This window comes from Petaurus breviceps, unplaced genomic scaffold (assembly GCF_028583685.1).
Source record: "Petaurus breviceps papuanus isolate PSGF00001 unplaced genomic scaffold, PetGlider_PUasm1.0 37, whole genome shotgun sequence".
NCBI lineage: Eukaryota > Metazoa > Chordata > Mammalia > Diprotodontia > Petauridae > Petaurus > Petaurus breviceps.
Window position 1 is genome coordinate 25,576,082 of NW_027186296.1, and position 23,991 is coordinate 25,600,072.

General features: G+C 37.8%; 1 protein-coding gene and 1 pseudogene across 3 annotated transcripts in view; both read right to left on the bottom strand.

The window, feature by feature from the left end:
- The window catches only part of RFX7 (regulatory factor X7), a 184,496-nt gene that overhangs the window by 48,130 nt on the left and 112,375 nt on the right, over nucleotides 1-23,991 (bottom strand). The gene's annotated exons all lie outside the window — the stretch shown is intronic.
- Nucleotides 1,223-2,889, bottom strand: LOC138168505 (nuclear pore complex protein Nup50 pseudogene; annotated as a pseudogene).

The following is a 23,991-nucleotide window of genomic DNA, read 5'->3' on the forward strand; positions in this document are numbered from 1 at the left end:
TCAGTTAATTTAATGTCCCTTTTTAGACTGCTTTGTTATTTCCGTTTTCTCTTTCCAACTTCATCTTCAATCTTCTCCTATATTGTCCTTCTGGTGCTTTACAAATAACTGCAGCTTTCAATATTAAATTGTATTCCACTTTACTGTTATTTTTAAAAGTATACATTTTTAATCAGCAAAAAAATCTACCTTTTCTCCTTATCCCACCACCCACCGAAAACAAAAGAAAAAAAAGTTCTGTTATAAATATGCATACTCAAACAAATGTCCACATTACCCATGTGCAAAAAAAAAAATGACTCATTCTGCATACTGAGTCCTTCATCTCTTTATCAGCAGGTGGGAACTATTTTTCATCATCAGTCCTCTGAAATCCATGGCTGGCCACTGCACTGGTCAGAATTCCTAATTATTGGGGCAGCCAGTTGGCGCAGTGAGTAAAACAACGGCCCAGAGTCAGAAGGACCTGAGTTCGGTTCTGGCCTCAGACACACACACACACACACACACACACACACACACACACACACACACAAAACTAGCCGTGTAACCTTGGGCAAGTTACTTAACTCCAACTGCCCTCCAAAAGGCAAAAAAAAAAAAAAAAAGAATTCATAATTATTTCAAAGTTGCTTGTCTACCATACTACCATCGTTTATACATTGTTCTCCTGGTTCTGCTTACTTTTTACTCTCCCATCAGTTAATGAAGTCTTCTTAGGTTTCTACAAAACTACCTCCTTTGTTATTTCTTATAATACAACAGTATTCTGTCACATTTATATACCATAACTTGATCAACCATTTTTCCAACAGATGGGCACTCCTTCAGATTTCCATTCTTTGTCATCTCTAAGAGAGATGCATAATTTGTGCTTAGAGTCTGTTTTACTTAGCACTAATCTCTCATTTAATCTATCCTCCTCATAATTCCCCCTCTTCCCTGCTATTTACCTGTTGAGTGCAATATATTTCTGTACAAAACTCTGCATGTATTCTTCCCTCAGTTCAGATGATGGGCTTCAAGTTTTAGCCACTTCTGCCACTTCTATTCCTTGTTTGCCCAGATTTCTACCTGAGCACCCTGATTATGTGATAATTTTTTTCTAATCTTCTTTTCCCTTTTGTGTATTCAAGGTATTTGATACTGTTAGTCGTGAGGGCTTATGGAAAACATGCCAAAATTTGGTTGCCCAGAGAAGTTCATCAGCATTGCACATCAATTTCTTTTTTTTTTTTTTTTTCAGTTAAAGCTTTTTATTGGCCATAGTAATTTCCCCCACAAAACCTTCCAGAATACCTGTACGTTCTCAGAATGTCAAAGTAGAAAGTTAAGAATAAAAGGAATCAGTTTAAGGGAAAAAAGCAGCAACTTGGCAAACGCGCGGGGCCTCCGCCCTCATGCCTCCTTCTTCTCCGGCAACATCTTGGGCAGCTCGTCGGCGTCCTCGGAGGTCTTGACGCGGATGAGCATCGTCCCGGGGATGGTGGCGCTCTTCTCGCTGATGGGAGGGTTGGGCACGCAGACGATGAGCACGTGGTTCTTGCCGGTCCGGGAGCACGGCATGTTGGGTGGAACCAGGACATTCAGGGGGAAGTTCCCTAAATTGGTGTCGGCCCGGACAAGAAGCTGCGTTTTCTGATTGGCGGCGGGTTTCAGATGCAGCGTGCCCACGCCCTTCTCCTTAAACTCATTATCTTTTTTGTAAAAGAGTTTGCACTTCTTGGAGTAAAAGGCGTCCTCTTCTTTGACCTCAGTGACGACGGCTTTGGGCGGCTCCTCGCTATCTTCCTCTTAGGCACCTTTGCTCTCGGCAGCAGACCCGTCCGGGTGGCTCTCCGGCATTTTGGTGAAAGAAGAGACAGGACTTGGCTGGGCCGGGTCTTTGCCAAATATGCCCGTGTTTCCAGGAGAGAAGGAGAAGTTTGTCATGGGGCCCAGGACCGAGCTGTCGACTTTGCGACCAAAGTGGAAGGAGGCTGTCTTCTTCTCCGGTGGCGCTTCCGCCTGCTTGTCGGCGGTACCCTTGCCTTTGTCCGGGTCGAACACAAAGGGGGCATCCCGGGGCTGCTGGAACGGCGCCGGGGCGGCGGGCCCAGCCACGCCGCCCAGGAGCTGCCCGCTGGCCTCCCTCTCTGAGCCGCAGTCGCTGCCAGACAGCTGCTCGATGCCCGTGAGGTATCTCTCGTAGCCTTTGAAGATGGGCGTCAGGTCACAGAGCGGGTTGGTGTCCCCGTGCTTGACGATCCAGTCGCGCACAGAGCAGTTTAAGGCGGCGAGCTGTCTGTGGTAGGCACTGGCGCCACGACCAGAGGAGGAAGGCTGCGGGCTGTCCCCGTTGGTCTTGGCGTCGGCGGCCTTCTTGTCTCCCTCCATGGTAGACATCGGGCCGTTGGCTACGACGAGGCCAAAGGTCACTTTCTTCTCTGCCCCTTTCTTCTCTGCCCCGGCCTTGGCAGGGGCCAGGGTGGAAGTGGCAGACGCGCTGCCGCCGTTGGAGAGGCCGTCCAGAGGCTTGATGCCGGCGCCATTGCCGAAGAGCCCCCCTCCTCCCCCGCCGGGAGGGACCAGCAGGCCCTTGAAGCCTCTGAAAGCCCCGGCGCTTTCGGGCTCGGAGGCCGGGTCCCGCCGCTTGGCCTTCTTGATGGCTCTGTTCCTCAGTACTTCCTCGCTGGCCACGGAGAACGTGCCCACCTCCTCCACGTCGTCCTCTTGGTCCCAGTTCCGGTCCGTCAGCTCCTTCTCCGCGTTTCTTTTGGCCATTTTCTCGTACCTGCCGGGCGGCTGCTCGTCGCTCCCCGGTCCTGGCTGCGCAGCATCGCTCCGGGCGCCTCCGCCTGCCCCTCAGCCCGAGGAAGCCGCCGCGCGTGTCCGCATGGCCTGGGCGCTCCGGGGCGGTGGGGGGCGGCGAGGGCCGGGGTCACCGATTGCACATCAATTTCATGACAGCATGCTTGCCTTAGTTCTAGATAATGGACAATGCTCTCGTGCTTTCCCAGTCACCAATGAATTGAGACAAAGGCTATGTGCTTGCTTCCATGTTTTTTTTTAGCATGATATTTTCAGCCATGTTGTCATATGCTTCCAATGAGGATGAACATGGCATCAAGGTCAGCTACTGCACTGATGGTAAATTCTTCAACTTGAAAAGGCTACAAACCAAGACCAAAGTGAAGGGAGTGTTGGTGTATGATTTTGTTTGCAGATGACTGTAAACTCAATGCAGCCTCTGATACTGAGATGCAACAACTATGGAACAATTCTTTGCTGCTTGTACTAATTTTGACCTAAAAATTAATAAGGAAAATCAGGTGCTCCATCAGCCACCACCACACCATCCATATATGGAACCATCAGTTACAGCAAATGGAGAAGTTTTGAACACTGCAGATAAGTTCACTTACCTTGGGAGTATACTTTCCAGGAATGTACACATTGATAATAAGGTTGACTCAGTGCACTGCAAGAGCTAGCTATAGTGTTTGGGAGGCTCCAAAGGAAAGTATGGGAGAAAAGAGGTAATAGACTGACTACCAAACTGAAAGTCTACAGAGTTGTTATTCTGACCTCATTGTTGCATGCCTGTGCAACCTGGACAGTCTACCAGTGCAATGCCAGGAAACTGAATCACTTCCATTTGAATTGTCTTAGGAAGATTCTGAAGAACACCTGGCAGGATAAAGTACCAGACACTGAAGTCCTTTTCTAACTAAACTGCCAAGTATTCATCTCTCTGCTTCAGAGAGCACAATTCAGATGGGCTGGCCATGTTGTTTGAATGCAAAATGTACGCTTGTCAAAAAGACAATTTTATGGAGAATTCACAGGAGGAAAGCATTCACACGGTGTTCAGAAGAAGTGACACAGGGACACTCTCAGGGTCCATCTTAAGAACTTCAGAATTGATTGTGTGACATGAGAGATACCAGCACAAGGTTGCTCAGCATAGCATGCCCACTTCAGAGAAGGTGCTGCGCTCTATGAGCAAAGCAGAATTGAAATAGCTCAAAGGAAATGCAAGATACACAAATTTGGAGTATCCATCCCAAATGTTCACATGGACTATTTGTGCCTGACCTGTGGTACAGCTTTCCAAGTTCATATTGGTCTAATCAGCCACAGTTGGATAGATTGAAACTTGACTCTAGCATGATGATGTCCTCTTTTGGTCCTCTGAGAAATGAAAGACAACAACTAATCACCACCATTTCTCTCTTGCTATTCAACTCTTAGATCACCAAGACACTAAAAGCACCACACCCAGGTCTTGTCTCATTAGACTCCCTTTATGCCCACTGATGATGTTAGAATTAAGAAAGACACGTGTAGCACCTCTCTATATATTCTTGTTAGTCCTTAACAATTGTTCACTCATGTTGACCTTTTTATGTTTCTCTTAACTCCTGTGTTTGAACTTCAAAGTTCCTACATGGCTCTGGTCCTTTCACCAACCTTGAAAATCTTCTATTTCACTGAAGATCATTTTTTTCCCTTGTAGGATTATGCTCGGCTTTGCTGGTTAAGTCTTTTTGGCTATAAACCTCTATCCTTTGCCTTCAGAAATATCATATTGCAAGCTTTCTGCTCTATGAGAGTAGTGGCTGGTGAATATTATGTTATTATGATTATGGATTCCTTGGTACTTAAATTCATTCTGGTTGCTTGCTGTAACTTTCCTAAGATCTGAAAGCTCTTGAATTTGATGATAATGTTCCTGAGAGTTCACATTTTGGGATTTCTTCCAGGTGGTGACCAGTGGGTTGTTTCTATTTCTACTTTACCCTCTGGTTTAAGAAATCTGGGCAGTTTTCTTTTAAGCTTTTTTGAAACATAATGTATAGGCTCTTGATCCAGTCACAACATTTGAGTAGAGTGATGAGTCTTATTTTTTTTTCTCCTAAATCTTTTTTCCAAGTCAGTTGTTTCTGCTATGAGATAGATACCTTAAATCTTGTTATTTTTTTTTTCATTCTTTTGAGTTTGCTTCAATATTTCTTCTTGTGTCATAGAATCACTGGTTTCTTATTGGTCCATTCTAATTTTCTGGGAGTGTGTTGCTTGGACAAGGTTTTTTAACTCTTGGACCAGGTTGCTAATTCCCTTTCTAATTTTTTTTTTCAAAGCTCCCATTTCTTTTCCATTTTTTTTTCTTGAGCTCTCATTTAATTAAGAAACATTTTAAATTTTTTTTTAACCTCTTGCTTCATCTCTTCCACGAATTCTAGGTGAGCTTTTGCCCAACAGGTGTGCGTGCACATGTGTGTGTTATTTGTGAGTGTCTGTGTCACCATGAAAGCTTTTCAGGGTGAGATTCTTTTGTCTGGTCATTCTTCCAGCTTTCTTCCTGACTTTCAACAATGCTGGGAACGGGCTTTGTGAAATTTTGGAGAGAAAGTCTAAGCTGGTCCTGTTGCTGTTTTCTTGAAGTATTGTGTTACGTTATTCCAGGATCTTAGGGTCAGTTCAGGTAGAAAACTCACAGACTTTAAGATTACAACTCTAGCAAAATGTTAATACATGATTTAATGAATTCTGACAAAAAGTATCCCATGGTCAATTTGTAGATAAACCTTTGCTCACTTATTTACTATGGTCCTTGGACTATAAATATATTTATTTGTATAAGTATAGTTTAATTTATATAAAATATAGTTATATATATTATTATTAAGAAGAAGAAGCAATCAATAAGAATTTATTGAGGGCCTATTATGTGCTAGGTATAATACTAGGCACTGGGATACAAATACAATGACTAAAAACAATTCCAATTCAAAAGGAGTTTACAATCAATTGGACTATGAAATATTCTATAATCATAATGACTTTACACATGTATCTAGATTTTAAGTTTTTGTTATTACACAGTTCAAATTGTGATGCCTCTTCCTGGGTCCCTATAGCATTCCTTTATAGCTCTGGGGGGGTAGGGGGAAATTCTCTCACTTCTCTGTTCATCAATGACTTAAATCTGCTTATTTTAAGCAGTTAGAAAATAATGCTACTGGTCATAAAAAAAAAAGTTATGTTCTTCTTTAATTTCTTCATTCCTAACTAAAACGTACTATGTATATTTTGTTAGGGGAATGATAATTGATCATTTCTTGATGTGACTTTTCTGTTATAATTCCCTCTTATTTATATCTTGCTGTATCTGTCCTATAAAAGAATAAGATTTAACTTTCACTAGGTCATTTAATGTTAGATTTGACATCCTAACCATGACAAGAATAAAAGATTCCCTACCCCAAACGATTCAACAGCCATTTAAGTTATTTTCTTTAACTAAACTGCTAGGTTACATATGTCTCGCAAGAAAGTGGGAGCTGGGGAACTAAACAAGTTTCTGTTTTCCTGATTCTTTTGAGTCTATCAGGTAGTAATTACCCTTTATTCTCCTCTTACCTCCACCTCCCACTTTAAACACCCTTTCAACTATACCTATTTTTTTCCTGTCGGCCAAAAAAAAAAAAACCACATCTCCCTTGGATCTCTAATATTCACCAAAACAGCCTTAAAAAATAAATGTCCAGGAAAGTAGAACAAGTTACATATATATGGAAAAAATGGAAACCACAGAGAGAAATGAGTTGATAACTCCCTCTTTCCTTACTGGGAAGCTCATATGAATTTAATATACATAAGCAGTAAATGAAGTCTTTTTACTTCCTAATTGCCAAAAGACATCCTAAGCATAAGCTGTTTCTGAAACTCCATGCTCTGCAAGCAAGAAATGTGATTTCTAGAAATATATTAACTGACAAAATTCCATTATGATAATATAATTTAGGTGGTCCTATAAAATTTTAAAAACAGGATTTTACTTTATAAGCAAACTTTTTTATACTGAGTTTAAAAACACAATTAAAATATTATGATTTATCTGTCTCATCCAGATATTCAGTTAAGTATTCAATATCCTCAGTTTTATATGTGTTCTTTTTGTATATGAAGATAACATTTCACTCATTATTAGTAAGGCATGTACTTGAAATATTTTCCCCCAGTAATATGGATTGATTTTTATCCTCATTCATGTTTACTCTCCTATGCTACTAGCAATATGCATTTTCAAGATGACTGACCATGACTAGGATACCCTCTATATAATTTAAGTAATTCAATTAAAAAATGTATTAAGCAGGCGCTCTGTATAAAGCCTTTTGCAAAGGAAAGTTACCTCTTTTAAACAGCAACTTAACTTATTACCCAGGATTCATCAGTATTATTCTAACCAGCTAAGGCAACTATCTGTTTGCCACCTCCCCAATAAATCCATTCCAGTTCCCAACCTATAAAAACAAAATATTTAATACAAGAGGATCTACCTTACCCAAATCAACCATCCAGTTCATTAACTGATTAATAAGTATTTATTAAGCATTTGCTATGTGTCAGGCACTACGGAAACCATTGAAAGAATCCAGAGAACAGAACCTGAAAATATAGTAAACCTAAATAAGTAAAAAGAACCTGTCAGATCAAACACATATAGCATATGGCTTTCATATAAATTAGAGATTTTACAACCAACAGACAGAACCAGTTATTTAAATTTTGTTCTTTTGAAAAGAAAGCTTTAAAAAAAATAAATTCTGTACACATACTGATTTTTATTCTTGGGAGACTATGTAGTCTTTTTTTCCCAATTCCACAAAACTGAACTAATGAAAAGGAAGAGTCATATCTTATAACATCTATATAGTCACCTGAGTATCTATTTGTAGGATAAAAAGTATTTCATTCACAATATTATAAGATCATATTTTTAGAATTGGAAAGCCTTTTGGGGTTATCTAGTCCAAACCCCTTTGTTTTTTATAGTTTCTTCACAATCAATCTTTTTGAAGTCACAACTCATTTTAATTGACTGTCTCCTGGGGGAAATTCTAGTAAAAATTGTCTCAGTTAACGGGATGACCCTCTGCCATCATTTAGGATTCTCAGGAGAAACACTCAAGATTAAATAATCTCAGTTCAATCCCTAGAAAGGAAAGAATCCTTTCTCTAAGTCACACATACAAACTCTTTCTCCTTGACTCAACAGTTCCTATCCTATGAGCTCAAGTCAACAGCAACCACAGGATTAGAGAAATACAGGATCTAAGAATTGGAAGGTACCTCTGGGGACAGACTGTCTAATCCAAACATCCCTAAGAATCCCTTCTACAATGTCCTTAACAAGTGGTAACCCAACATGTGCCTTAGATCCTTTAGAAAGAATTCATTGCTTCCTAATACATTTTTGGAATCCAAACTACTTTCGGAAAGTTCTTATTTCCCTTACATTAAGCATAAATCTGCCTCATTGCAACATCCACTAACTACCCCTAAGTCTGTGTTCTACCACAAAGCGGGAAAAAGTGTATGTAAACCCTCTTTAATGTGGTAGCCCTACAAATACTTGAAGACTATTTATTATGGCTCCTGGTAAATCCATCTTCAATTCCTTCAATTACATGTCATGTTTTCTAATGCTCTCATCACTTTCTTTTGACTGCTACAGCTTGTTTTTGTTGCTCAAATCTGTCATTGCCTTTTGAGGTCAAGCAAAAGTCACGTGCTAAACTAGGTAATTTCCAACAAAGTTAAAAAAAGTACTAAGCGTGGCTAGAGACTAGCCTTGTAATTTCATTGATATAGGGAAGTTTCCTTTACCAATGCAACTTAAAGAGATGCCTAGAACACTAAGTAATTAAGCTATTTGCCCTCAGGTATTTATCCATTATACTATGCAGCCTCTCCCAACTACTGATATAACCTAAATTGATATATCCACTTGTTAATTTCATAATGATCTCTTAAATTACAAAACTAATTTATTATTGCTAAAATTTACCAAGATTTACAAACAAAACTCATTATTTTTCTAAGAACAAAAATTTCCTTTGATTAAAAAAACTATTATTTAATGGTATAACACTACCAATAAAAGACTTTAACATGTCTCTTATTCTAAGGTAAGAATTCTCAATTTTGGTTAAAGAGGTGATTTTGTGAGAAAAATCATTATATATTACAGCAAGGATTGTTATTAATACAATAGTTAATGGTTACCTCTCTGATTAACCTCTTTAAATTTCTTATGACAAAGAATAGTGATGAAGTTGGGGGGGGAGGGGAGGGAACACATCCAGCATGACTGAAACAATAGCTTTTCAATGTTCCCAAACACATATGATGCTACTATTCTTTATTGTACTGACATTGAATCCACTTATCACTGAATTGCCACAGGATTTTTAAAAGATACTCCAAACTTAACAGTTGAGATTCAAATGTTTAAACATGTTCCACTTTTTTGCCTAAGATCAATTCTTAAATTTCCTAAGAATGAAACATGCAGGTTTTCTAGCCAATAAAATAATTTGAGCTACTTTTAGCCAAAAAACAATATATAAGGATTAGGAGACTATCACAATTCAATACAGTCCAATAATTTTTAAGCACCTACTATTATACTAGGTGCTTGCTAGGTCTTGGGCATGCAAAAATAATATATAGTCCCTATCCTCATGGAACTTACATCCAGTAATCATCATAATAGTGCATTTCAAATTTTTCAAAATATTCCCACCTGATTCACAAAATCCTGTGCAACAGCAAAGGCATTACAACCTCCATTTAACAGATGAAGAAACTTAAGTTCAGACAGATTTAAGTGCTGTGGCCACAGTAACTGAAGAATTCCATAGCCTGTCATTTCACTATGCTGCCTCTCTCAAGTTAAAAAGTGAAGGTCATGCTGCTCAGCCACTTTTTTCTTCAGTTTTAAAAAGCTTAGTAAAAGGCAACCATTCTCAATAGTAAATATGTCTGTGTAAATCACCTAAGGTACATAAGCCACAGCTGTATGATAGGTGGGAAAAGGATAAAAAGTGATATAAGGAATCACAATCCTCTGGCCTTCCCCTCCCCTTCCTACCAGACCAGTGTAACTTCTTACAACTGCTTATCTTCTTCCACAGGCCACATATTGTTTTTTTGTTTTACCCACTCAAGCTGGAAATACAGGGGCTATACATAGGTCAGATTCCACTGATCATTAGCACAGGAATTTTGATGTGGACAGGTTCAGATCACCCCCACCCTCAAACACTTAGGCAACGTGGGGTCCCCTGCTACTTGGAGATCACCAAACTGACTACTGAACTTATTGTAGACTTATCCAGTCCACCAAGCATGATACAGCTCAAAATTCCCTTGCGCTTAAGAGATCAGCCACCCTCTCTGGTAGCAGGTTTTACAGTGTGTACCATCATACCCAGCAACATAAAAGAAAGTAATATATATGCCCTATTTCCAATGGATAGCCATTATTATTACTATCTCCTCTGTATCTTTTATGATATGGCTCACAAATGGTCTGACTGTAGGTTGCTATCCTGTTATTATTCTTATACATTTAAAGTTCTGTGAAATATTGTGCAGCTCTCTAAAAAGAGCTAGTTTTAATAACTGGGTAAGAATACTAAGATTTAAGCTCATATTCTGCAGACACAATGAAAATATCTTCGGGACAACTCTAATAGCAGATAGAACAACATATGTACCTTGTCTTACTCCCATATGATTTTAGTTGTTCCTGATAGTTTTCTGATTTTGGAAGCTTTTCTTCTAGTAGGTCTCTATATTTTAAAGTTTCAGTATTGTTTGAAGGGGCATTTGGTATAGAAATATCTATTTTAAAACCATTCTTAAATTTTTATGAATAATTGTTCAATATATCAATCAATAAAAATTTATTAAGTAGTTACTATGTGCCAGGCACTGTGCTCAACACTGAGGATGAAAACAAAAGGCAAAAAAGACATTCAAGGAGCTCACAATCTAATAGGTAGACAAAAATACATATACAAACAAGCTATATACAGCATAAATATGAAATATTTAACAGAGAGAAAGCACTAGAACTAGAAAAAATTAGCAAAGGCTTCCTGCAGACAGTGGGATTTTAGCTGGAACTTAAAAGAAGTCCCTAGGCAGAGATTAAGAGGAACACCATTCCAGAATAGAGGATAGCTAAAGAAAAATGCCTAGAGCTAAGAGTGTCTGGTCCATGGAACAGCAAAGAGTCCAGTGACTGTTTCAAAGAGTAAGTGGGAGACAATAAGGTGTAAGTCCTCTATTTGCAGAATAAAGTGAATAAGGAAGATAAGGCATAAGACTTGCATTTGGCATTCAGTGTCCTTTTGTATATGATCCTAGAAATGATTAGGTACTGCTAGAATTTAATGAGTAGAGGAATAAGAGGGTGACGTGGTCAGACTTGAGCTTTAGGGAAATTACTTTGTGGCTGAATGTAGGATAGACTGGAATGAAAAAAGACTTGAGTCAGATAGACTCACCAGCAGGCTACTGCAATAGTTCAGTCATAAGGTGGTGAAGGTCTGCATCAGAGTAGTGGCAGTGTCAGAGGAGAGAAGAGGGCATATTTGAGAGATGTTTCAAAGGTGAAATAAAAAGGCCTTGGCAAACATATCGGATTGGGGGAGGTAAGTGAGAGATAGGGAGGAGTTGAGAATGACTTTTTTTTTTTTTAAGCAATCAGGGTTAAGTAACTTGCTCAAGGTTACACGGCCAGTTATTTCTGGGTGGGTAAGAATGACTTCTAAGTTGCATGACTGAGAGAATGGGAAGATGGTGTTACCTTTAACAGTAATAAGGAAAGAGGGGGAGTTATTTGGGGAAAAGATAATGAGTTCCATTTTGGACACGTTGAGTTTACGATGTCTATCAGATATCCAGTTCAAGATGTCACAAAAGGCAGTTTGAGATGACAGACAAGATCAGCAACGAGGTTGGGACAGAATAGGTAAATTTAAGAACTGTCAGCACAGAGATAGTAATTAAATCCACTGTTACGTCCAGGAGGTTGAGGGCAACAGTTCTATCTCTACTTATTATTATTGTATATATAACTGTTCTCATCTTTTTTGGAAGGAGTTAGATAGAAATGGTCCTATTATGAACTACTGCACAGGTAGATAAAATACATGCTTTTTGTAGTTGAAAAAAAAGTATTAGAAGTAAGCTCATTTTCCACAGCCACACTGAACACATCCTTTGTACAGCTTCAAAAGCAAGCAGGACAATCAGGATAATGTGTACCTCTTCCTGGTCCCATTTGATTTTGATCTCAGTTAGCCCTCTTTACTTTGAAAGCTATTCATTCATGGATCTTGAATATTATGAGTTTTAGGTGGTGACATCTATAAAAAATGTTGTTTTAAATTTTTATGAATTAACATTATTGCTGGATGATTATGGGCAAAGAATTGGTCCATGATAAGTCTGGTTCCAGTAGAGTTTATCAGTTGAGTTCTCTAGGTTATTTCAAAGTTCATTATTTGCAGTATAGGCATGTTATCTATTAGTCCATAAAATAGTTTCCAACATAAAATTCTAGCCACTAGGTAATGTCTTGCTAAATACTTGTTAGTTGTTAAAGTTCTTGGTAGTCCTCAACTTCTTAACTGGCATTTGCATCACAAAGTCAATGACAGTAATAATATCATTATAAATTTGTAGAAGGAGAGATGAAAGAGTAGAACTAACAAAAAGAAAGGGGAAAACAGAAAAGGAAGGAGATATTAGACTAAGGTAGAATGTACCATGACTATTAAAGTAATGAAATTGGTTTTCTTCTGTGGCTACCAAACTGATACTGATTAAAATAATTCCAAAAAAAAGTAACTCTCATTAGTCTTAAGTAAAGTAAAAATTAGAGGTATTACTAAAGTACAGGTAAAAACCTAACAATAAATGTATACCTCCCTCTTAAGGAGATTATTTTAAGGGGGACAATATTCATTTGGATGTATAAATTCTGGTATGTCTGTTAATGACCTGTTATCTGGTATTATACCAAACTTTTCTAAGTGTTAATAAAAGATTAAAAAAAAAAAAGGATTTTAAGTTAACATTTTAATCCGCTATGATGGAACAAAGCATAGGTCTAACAGCCAAAATGAAAAGACAATGCTATAGGACAAGATATGATCCTGGGTTTGCCACTTATCTGGGTAACCTAGGGCAAGTCAATTAAACTCTCAGACTTAGTTTCTTCAAACCTGTAAAATTAGAGGGCTGAGCGAGATGGATTTCTTTCTCTAAATTTATAATCCTATGAATCAAAATCACACTAATATTATTTACATTGACTTTGAATGAAGCCAAAGCCTTGAGGTATAGTCAAACACACGGAGTGGAATAAGAGATCAAAGGATAAAAAATTCCGTGCAAATACAGGCTTCTTTGTGTATTTTAAAGGTAGATAAGTTTATAGAACATTAAAGTGTCAGGTGATGAGGAAAGGAAAACAATGATCTCTATAGCTATGCTTGCTGTAGGAAAACACAATTTAACTAAACAAACATTTATTAGGAACTTGATATGTATACTGCAATGAACTAAGTACTAAGCACATAAAGACAAAAACAAAATAGTCCCTGCTTTCAAGATTACCGTTCTAGTGGCAGGATAACAACATAAACCCAGATAGGTATACACAAAGAAATACAAAATAATTTATATAGGCAGCATCTGGGATTGTCAGGAAAGGACTCCTGTAGGGTTTGGGACCTGAGTCATTCCTGAGAAAAAGGCTGCAAAACATAAATTTATTCAAAAAGTCTCCTGAAAATATTACTTGAAAATTTCCCTAATTAAGTTGGTTTTTATTTTAAATGAAAAGTAGGTAAGAACTATGAAGAATTCAATTTAGCAGACATTTATAAAGCACCTACTATGCATATATAAAGTTCAGTGCTTGGAAACAGATTCTTCAAGGATCTGTACCTTTAATGACATAAATATTTCTTTTACAAAAGGAACAGATAGCAATTCCTTTAAAATTTAATGTTGTAGTCATCATACAAGAGTTGCTGACTAAAAAAACTCACCACTCTATGGCTAACCCAGGGAAGAATCTCTAAATTTAGGTATGTTGGTCTTCAGAAAACAAATATGCAATCCTTCACTAGGCCCATGCTCTCCAACCTGGTACAACCTTTTATACTTTTGAGTTCCTCTGGAATCTTTGAAAATTGACATTAGCTTCCACATTAGAATAAGGCACCAAAGTAAGATGTTAGTAAAGAATGTTAGGAATGGCAAAGATGAAAACAAAATTATTTATGACTTCATATAGTCTATTGTACAGAACATAATATATATGCAGTTGAATAAAATAAGACTTTGATACCATATACTATATTATATTAAATATTATATATTATACTGTATTATATTAAACATAATTTTATGTCCCTACTGTTTTTCCCTGCTTAATCTATCTGTGTTAGGTACTGGCGACACAGTGACAGAAACAAAACAGATTCTGTCCTTAAGGAACTTCATTCTAAGGTTAACCTTCCTTATACCCTATCATTCCCTAAGGCTATCATCCTAAAACTCTCCTCACTTTCTCTGCCAAATTCCTAGAATAGCTGGCTACACAACTTACCTCTACTTCCTCTATTCTCACTCATCTCAATCCTTTACAATCAGACTTCTGAACTCATTACTGAATAAAAACTATTCTTGCCGAAGCTAGCAATGACTCTTTGACTGCCAAAACTTTTTTCTCTGTCTTCATTCTTCTTAACCTTGCTGCAGCATTCAACACTGCTGATCAACCCATCTGGATACGCTCTTCTCTGGTTTTCTTGATTTTTTTTCTGCCCTGCTTCTCTCCCTACTTGTCTGACCACTCACTCCTAAGTCTCTTTTACTGGCTCTTCATCTATACCATACCCCCTCAAGGGCTCAAGTCTCAGTCTTCATCATCTCCATAGGTTCAATTAATATACCTATGAAGATGACTCCCAGAAGTATATACTGAGCCCACATCACTGACTGGACATTTTCAAATTGGATATTCCACACACACATTTAAACTCAACATACTCAAAATAGAATTTGTTTCCCTACAAACCCACCCCTTTCACTATTTCTCTAAAGGATAACACAATCCTTTATCTTTATTCTCCTTTCTCCCTCTTCCCACCTTATCAAGTCAGCTACTAAGTCTTGCCATTTCTGCCTCCACAAAAATTGGACCTCAGTTTCTTCACCTATAAAATGAAGGGTTGAAGTTCTTCAGACATCTCATTTCCCGCTCAGCTCCACTAATTTTGGACGTTGACTTCTCTACCAAATCCCCTACCCCCACCCTAGTCACAAACTCATCTTTTTGGTAAATCTCACCATCTTGTAAGATCCAATCAGCCTTGTTACTCATATTTCAACAGTACCCTCAGCCTCTATGATCAGAGGGTGCAGCCATAAACTCTCCATTTAAGAAGAGGGGACTTCACAAACATCCTCAGACATCTCATTTCCCACCAGACTGCATTCATTTTGACCATCTCTGACTTCTGCACCAAACCTACATTCTTCCTCCTTACTTTTCAGCTTTCTTTTGTATGCTGTCTTCCCTAATTAAGACTACAAGCTCCTTTGAGGGTAAGGACTGCCTGTCTTTGAATTTATATTTCGTTGTATTTCTACCCCCAGTGCTTAGTACAATGCCTGGCACCTAGGCACTTAATAAAAGTTTACTGATTATTTATTTGACTACTGGATGGCTTCTGAGGTTTCTTCCAACTCTCTATCTATGACCCTATGATCTGGCACCCTTTCTCTTCTTACTACTCACACGGCCACCATCTTAGTTTGAGACTTCATTATTTCTACCAGGACTACTGCAGCAGTCTCCCAACTGGTCTCTGTTACTCAAGTTTCTCCCCTTTAACCTTTCTTCTACATAGCTGCCAAATGGATTTACCTTAAATACTGGTCTATGTCACTCCTCTATTCAAAAAATTCCAATGCCTTCCTATTCCCATTATGATAATATCTAAATTCCTCTGTTTGGCTTCTCAAATCCTCTACAAAAACTTTTCACACTTCATTTTCTAGTCAAACTAGCTTTCTAGTCGAACTAGACTTCTTGCTGTACCTCCATGTCTCCTTTCCAACAGCTATTCCCCAGTTCTGGAAAGTTATCCCCCTTCGCCTCTACCCTATAGAGTTCCTGGTTTCCTTCAAAACGACCTTCTAACATGAAGCCTTTCTTGATCTCCCTAGTTGCTAAAGCTCCTCCTCCCCCAATTACCTTGAATTTATGTTCTATGTATTTATATATGTACAGGCTGTTTTCCCTGAGAGAATGTAAATTCCCTGAAAGAAACATACCTTTCATCTATGCATCCCCAATGCCTAACATGGTGCCTGGAATTAAATGCTTAATAAATTTTTGGTGATTCATATGTAAATATAATAATAATAACAGCTAACATTTTTATAAACATATAAACTATATAATAATAACAGCAGCAAGGACAATAATAATAGCTAGCATTTATATAGTACCTATGGCGTGCCAAGCACTGTGCTAAGCACTTTACATTTATTATCTCATTTGATCCTCACAACAACTCTGATAGGTAGGTGCTACTATTATCTCCACTTTACAGATCAGGAAACTAAGGCAGAGAGTAAGTGACTTTCCCAAGGATGCAAAGTGAGCAAATGCTTGAGGTTGCATTTGAACTCAAGTCGTCCTGACTCTAGTCCAGCAATCTATTCACTGTGCCACCTTAACTGTCCACACACTTCAGAAGCCTACCTACTACAGACATTTAAAAATCCTCTACAGAGTTGGTTTTACATAGTTTTCAGATATCTCTATAGATTAAAAAAAATATGAATATGTAGCCTTCGGTAAGAAATGTAATTCCCTACAATACCACTAACTTCAGAGAAACAATTAGATCTGGTTTAAATTAGTTCAATGGACAGTAACCTGTAAAGGCTGTTTATATACCATCGTTTTTAGTTACAGCCAAACATGGATTAGAGGTAAAAGAAGTATACAATTCCCTCCTTTAAAGCCAACCCATGCAGAAAGCAAAGTCAGACAGGGCAGTGTTGATTAGGTGGTGCTGCTTTATGTTGCAAGATCATAAACTCTCAAATAAGAAGAGACCAAAGCAATCAACCATTCTCATGTTTATATTTTACATCTAAAGAAATTGAGGCCCAAAGAAGTTAAGTGTCTTTTATTTGAGTAGTCATTATGTCCATTCTCACAACAGAATATGAAATATGAAGCAGATGAACTGAGGTTAGAAAAAGAAATGTGAAAAGCTTTCACACTTTTCCGAGTGAGATCTTCAAAACAGTATTTCAATACTCTGAAGTGATATAAATTTAAAAGGAAAAATTAAATGATTTTGGAACTACCTCCAGGTTATTGTTTTGTAGATATTAACATGAAAAACATTACTAAAAGTGTTACCAAAAAAAAAAAGTCCTTACCTACAAAGAGTAAGAATGTTTTCCTAAAGGTGGGGGACCTTTCATCATTGATAATCATGGTTTCAAAGAATTATGACATATGGTTAAACATGCCATACTGGTATAAGCAACTTTCTTGCATTTCTCAGACATTATATTTTTCTCCTTCATTTCTTGTTTGCCAAAGTCAGGTCAACAAGCATTTACCAAGTTATTTATTAAGTTCTTATGTACCAGGAACTGTAGTAAGAACTAGGAATAAAAACAGAAAACAAATAAATGACAACAGCAAAAACCCATTCACTGCCCTGAAAGAACATCTTACAGTCCAAAGAGGGAGACAACATGCAAACAAAATACAAGATCTGTACAAGGTAAAGTGGAGATGTTAACAGAGGGAAGGCACTAACAATGAGGGGAACATGGAAAGGCCTCTTACAGAAGGTGGGATCTGAGCTGAGACCTGAAGTCAGGAGGCAGGGATGAAGAATGGCAGCATTCCAAGACTGGGTCAACCAGTAAAAAGGGAGTGCCTTGAGCAAAAAACAGCAAAGGGGCCAGTGTCACTGGGTTGAAGGGTATGTGATGAAAAGTAATGTGTGGAAGAAAACTGGAAAAGTAGGTGGGGGTTGAATTGTAAGGGCTTTAAATGGCAAACAGGACTACAAAGATGATCCTAGAGGCAACATGGAGTCCCTAGAGTAGAAGCAAGACATGATCAGAACAGCATTTTAAGAACATTTAGGCAGCCAAGTGGACTATGGACTGGAATTGGGAGAGACTTGAGGCTGGGAGACCAACCTCAAAGTGGGAGGTAATGAGGGCTTGCACTAGGGTGGTGGCTTTGTCAGACTAGAGTAAGAAGAGTATCCAAAAGATGTTACAGAGGTCAATTCAGCAGAACTTGGCAAAGATTACACATGATGGGGTGAGTAAGCAGTTGAAGAGGATACACAGACTGTGACCCTGAATAACTGGGAGGATGGTGGTACCCCCAATAGTAACAGGAAAATTTAGAAAAGGGGAGGGTTTGGAGGAGAAAATAATCAGTTCAGTTTTAAATACGTTGAGTTTATAATGTTGATAAGACATTCACTTTCAATCTCCACAAATTCAGAGGGTAAAAAACAAAACAAAACTCTTTGTAAGAAATATATATATATATATATATATATAGTCAAGCAAAATAAATTTCCACAATGGTTGTGTCCAAAAATATGTGTTTCATTCTTAAAATTGAGTCCATTACCTCTTTACTTTGCCATCTTACATAAAACAAAGACTGTGGAAGGCACTCAGTATATAGTAAAAATTATTTGCTAGTTGATTAATATAGGCACAGAGAAATTTTCTAGTAGTTTTGAGTAGTCATTTACAGCTATAAAAAATGGCATTTATACAGCACTTTAAAATTTCTAAGACTACCACCAACTATTCTCAAGTGGAATAGTTTCTACAGCCAAGGATAATCTTCTCTAGATGAGTGTGTGTGTGTATGTATAGTTTTATTACATAAAAGTGTCAGATTTAGATAAGAGAATGAACTAGCATAGCTCTAATCATAGTCATGAAGAGATACTTCAATATTATTCATTTTTTTTCCTCTCTATCCCCAGCACCTAGCATAGTGCCTGGTACATAGTAGTTGATAAATGCTTGTTAAGCTGATTACTCATATTTCTGTGGAACCCATCAACCAAAAACATACATTTTGATTTCTATAACAACAGTTTGTGCTAAGATCTCATGAAAATGGCACTGTCTCTTTTAATTCTGATGAGAATGTCATGATGTCTGTCTCATGTTTTCATTCATCATCAAGGTAGGAATCACACATTCTTCTAAAATAGGGATTTTCAAGATTTCCTGAATCATTTTTGCACGTACAAAGGTCGTGTGGGGTTCTCTCCATGAAGGTACAATCTCTGTGGTCACCAGAAAAATTTTGGCCACCAGAACCATTCACTAGCTCCAATTCAAAGAAACTGCTTAAACATCTGGAAACATCAACATTTGATTTTCACTCTCATTTTCCAGGTCAAAATATGTTCAAGTTGAACATATACCTACATCCATTACCTCAAGCTTCACAACTCTCTGAAATAGTAAGTACATGTATCATCATTCCCATTGTACAGATAAGATATTTGAAGCTCAGAGAGGTTAAATGACTTGCCAATGGCCATAAAGTTTTAAACTCCTCTCTGATTTCAAATACAACATTCTTTCCATGATACCATGCTACCTCCAAGCAATAAAAATACAACTTAGAAAAAATGGATCTTCAGCAACAATATCCTTAATGGTACAAGGTAAGGAAAGATGCTAATCTTAAAAGTAGAGAATGTAGTTTCAAAATGAACCACAACTTTCTCAGCATTCCAGGACAAGAAATTATTTTTTCAGGTGAAAAAAAATATTTTTTTTTTGCCTTTTGGAGAGGCAATTGGGGTTAAGTGACTTGCCCAAGGTCACATGGCCAGTTTTGTGTTAAGTGTCTGAGGCCATATTTGAACTCAGATCCTCCTGACTCCAGGGCCAGTGCTCTATTCACTGCGCCACCTAGCCACTCTCATGAAAAATTTTTTTAAAAGGTAATTTTTACAATTTTAGAGAGTGAGATAAAGGGATTCTCAAATATCTATATACTTTCTGAATATAAGGTTCAACTTTAGATTTCTTCTATAACTAGAACTAGCAAGTTAAAGACTTGCAAAGTGACATACAAGCCAACCAAGATTCATAGGGCTATTAGCCGCTTTCTCATCCAATTTATCATTGTTCTCAACAGAAGCAAGTACTACTGCTGTTCATACAATCTCTATAGCCAGATGTTCTTGCTTTACTGGGGATACTGAAGAGGATGCTTGCCCAGAAAAGTGATGAATTGGATCACTTCTAAAGTCCCTTTCAATTCTGAAATTTTTTTTTCTGTATTTCTGCTGGTCCAAGAAGACACACATGTCCTATGATGTCAGTGCTGAGAACTTTTGTTCTTAATGATCTTCACATGGCAAAGTGGGAATCTTAGCTAGACAGCAATCCTATTATGAGTTAGGGTAAAACCTTGCTAGAGCAGAAGCTAACTTCACTTTTTAAAAAAATTCTGAATTTAAACATAAGAAAAATAAACTTTTCTATATATGTAGCAGAACATAAAAAACATGAAACCAAGAATGTTCTTCTTGTATTGCTTGTTTTAAAAAATGTATATGCATACATGTCTATCATATCTTTACTCCACTTGTTAGTTTCAAAGCTGTCCTGCTTGACTCTGCTTCCTTATGAACTTCTTTTCTCTGCATTAAAAAAAATGCTTCAATGGCAATCTGTTGTTTGGCATCATTTGCTAAGCCTCTTCTCCAAAAACCATCCTCCCAGTTAAAAACCAAGAGGAGGAAAAAAAAACCTCAACCCTCGTAACAAATAGAGTCAAGCAAAATGAATCCATGTGGAAAGTGGCCATGATCAAAAATGTATGCTTCTTTCTGTACCTTGAGCCCATTACCTCCACTAAGAGATGGACTCTGGACACATGTGCCCATTTTTTTTTTTAAATCATAACTCTTAAGTCTTTCAAAGTTTTATTTTTCCTTACAATATTGTTGTCCTTATTTAAATTGAACTCCTAATTCTACTTACTTTACATCAGTTCATTCTATCTAGAGTTATCTGACTTCATCTCTTTTACAGTTTTTTACATGCAATAATATTCCATTACATACACATACCATAATTTGTTCAGGCAACTCCCACTTAAAGGGCACTCCTTACAGTCTAATAGTTTTCTTTTCCTTTTAATTTCCCCTTCAGGAACAGGAATTATGGGGTTTTTTTGTGTGTGACTTTTCTCTCCCAGGTATTTTCTTCTCTCAATCTCTTCCTCTCCAATTCCTGCATGTCTATTCATTGAGTTTGATGTATTTCTACACCAAACTGTTGGGGGGGGGGGGAATATGTGTGTTCAACCCTCCTTTGTCTACTTCAGACAAAAGCGAGGCTCACTCTCCAAATGCTTTTTCCATGTTTCTTGTATATTCTCATTAACACCAATTATGAGAAATACCAAGTTCTATCCCCATCTTCCTCTTTTCTACATCAGGATATTTCTTTTCTCCTCCCTTTTCTTTTGCTTCTTAAAACTCTCAGAACAGAATTAAATTTCTCTCCCCACCTTCACACCTTTCCTGACCTTCTAGGTATTGTTTTTCTTATTTTGTCCTTCTTATAATGAAGACATTAAGGTTCTGAAAAGACACATCTCTCCCCCTATTGGAATATTAGCATAACATATCATCATGCAAGCCATCTGAGCCCAATTACACAAATAAAGTTACTTTTCCAGGTTTTTCTGGACTTTTGTGCTTATATTTCAATTTCTAATCATTCATCATCAGAGATGTTTGAGAATCATCTTTTCCACAAAAAAATCCACTTTTTTTCTCCTGTAGGATTATACTTAGATCTGTAGGGTAAGCTATTCTTGGATATAAATCCATTATTTTTGCCTTTCAAAATATTGTATTCCAAGATTTCCTTTCATTTAAAACAAAAGGTGCCAGGTCTTGTGGGATGCTATTTATGGATCCTGATAGTTGAACTCCTTGCTTCTAGGGTGTCCTTGAAGTATTTTTAATTTGATATGAGAGCTTTGGATTTTGGCTTTGATATTCTTGGAACTATCCCTTTTGGAAAGTTATCAGTGGATTCTAAGAAGGCAATCAGTAGATTCTATCTTCCCCTTTTCTTCTGCTTCTAACATATCTGGGTAGTTTTCATTAATAATTTTTTTGAAAGGGTGCCTAGTCTTTTATTTTTTAATCACTATTTTCATGGAGTCCAATGATTCTTAAAATTATTTCTCCTTGATCTATTTTTCAAGTCAGCTGTTTTTGTTAGCAGTTACATCTTACATTCTCATCTATTTTTTTCATCTTTGGATTTTGTTCTAATTTTTTTTTTCTCAGTCACTGATTTGTTTAATATATTCTAATTTTCAGGGATTCCATTTCTCAGTTAACATTCAGCATTTTTGTTTCTAAACTAGTTATTCTCTTTCCAATTATTTTCTCCAGAGCTTTTATTTCATTTTTTACTTCTTGCTTCATTTCTATTTTTGTAGTCCTTGTGGAAAATGTTTGGCTTTTGGGGTTTTATCCCCCTATGAGCCACTGTTGGAAAAAACTATTTGGGGGGATTTCTAGAGTTACAATAATTTTTTATACTAGTTGATATCTTCTTTGGGTTAAACTAGGGCTTTCTGTCAGGGCCAATCCTATGCCACATTATACTTTTGTGGAGGGTGATTGGCTCTGCTTCTTCCTGTCCGAAGTTGATCTCCACCTCCTTAGATTAGGCCTCCCCTCTGAATTTTTGAGGTGCAGAGCACAGAATAAAAAAGGTAGAGGGCTCAAAGCTCCTGGCTTCTCAGGTCTAAGCATTGCAGCATTTCTCTGGTCAATGTCACTTCTTGGCTTTTAAGGATATCACCCTGGGACTTTCTGACCATCACTAGGCTTTCTCAAGTGAGCCCTTTGCTCCTTCTGCCTCACACATGGCCTTGGAGGATATTCATGTTGACCTATAAGGACAAGATGGGCTTGTCTGCTGGCACTGGTTTTCCTGAGCACCCCCTTTCCTTACTGCCTGTGAACTTTTGTCTAAAAACTCTCAAGTACCAAGAAACTTTATTAAATTTTGGGTGGAAGAAGCTCCTTGATCATTATTCATCATGATGTGAATATCCTGGAGTCAATATGCATAAATAGAATTTTAACCCGAAACTTGAAAGAAGCCAGGCAAGAGGAGGGAGAGCCTTCAAGACACAAGAGACAGCTAGTGAGTGAAAATGCTTGGAGTCTGGCAATGGATAAAGTATCACTGAACTGCAGAGTGGGTGGCAAAGAGTAAGGCGCTAAGGGAAATTCCCTGATGTCGTTAGAAAAATATGAGGGAGTGACAAGTTGTGAGAGGCTTTGCATGCTAAATAGAGGACTTCATGTATGATTGTTAAGGAAATAGGGAGCCACTAGAGTTTACTGAATGGGAGTGTGTGACATGGTCAGATCTGTGCTTTAGAAAGAATAAATTGACAGTTGAGTGGAAGATGGATTAGAGTGAGGAGAGACTAGAGGCAGAGAGACCAAAGAGAAGACTACTAGGGTGCTGGCAGTGCCAGAGAAGAGAGAGGGGGACATACAGGAGACATCTTAGAAAGGTGAAACTGACAGATGTTGGCAACAGATTGGATGTGAATAGTGAGGGGGAACGAGGAGTTGAGGAGGACACCAGGTTGTGAGCCTAGGTGACTTAGGAGAATAGTGGTGCCCTTGATAATATTAAGAAAGTTCAGAAGGGGGAGAATTTGGGAGAGAAAGATAACGAGGTTCAGTTTTGGAAGTGTTGAGTTTAAGTTGTCTATAAGACATCCAGACTAAGATGTCCAATAAGCAGTTGGAGAAACCAGTTTTAGGAAAAAGGTTAGATCTGGATAAGAAGCTAAGAATCATCAGCAGAGAAATGATCATTGAATCCACTGGAGCTGATGAGAAGACCACATGAAATAGTAAAGAGGAAGAAGAAAAGAAGGCCCAAGACAGAGGCCTGGGGAACACTCACTTTCAAAGGGCATGATCTGGATGAAGATCTAGCAAAGGTAGGATAGGTAGGAGCATAACCAGGATAAAG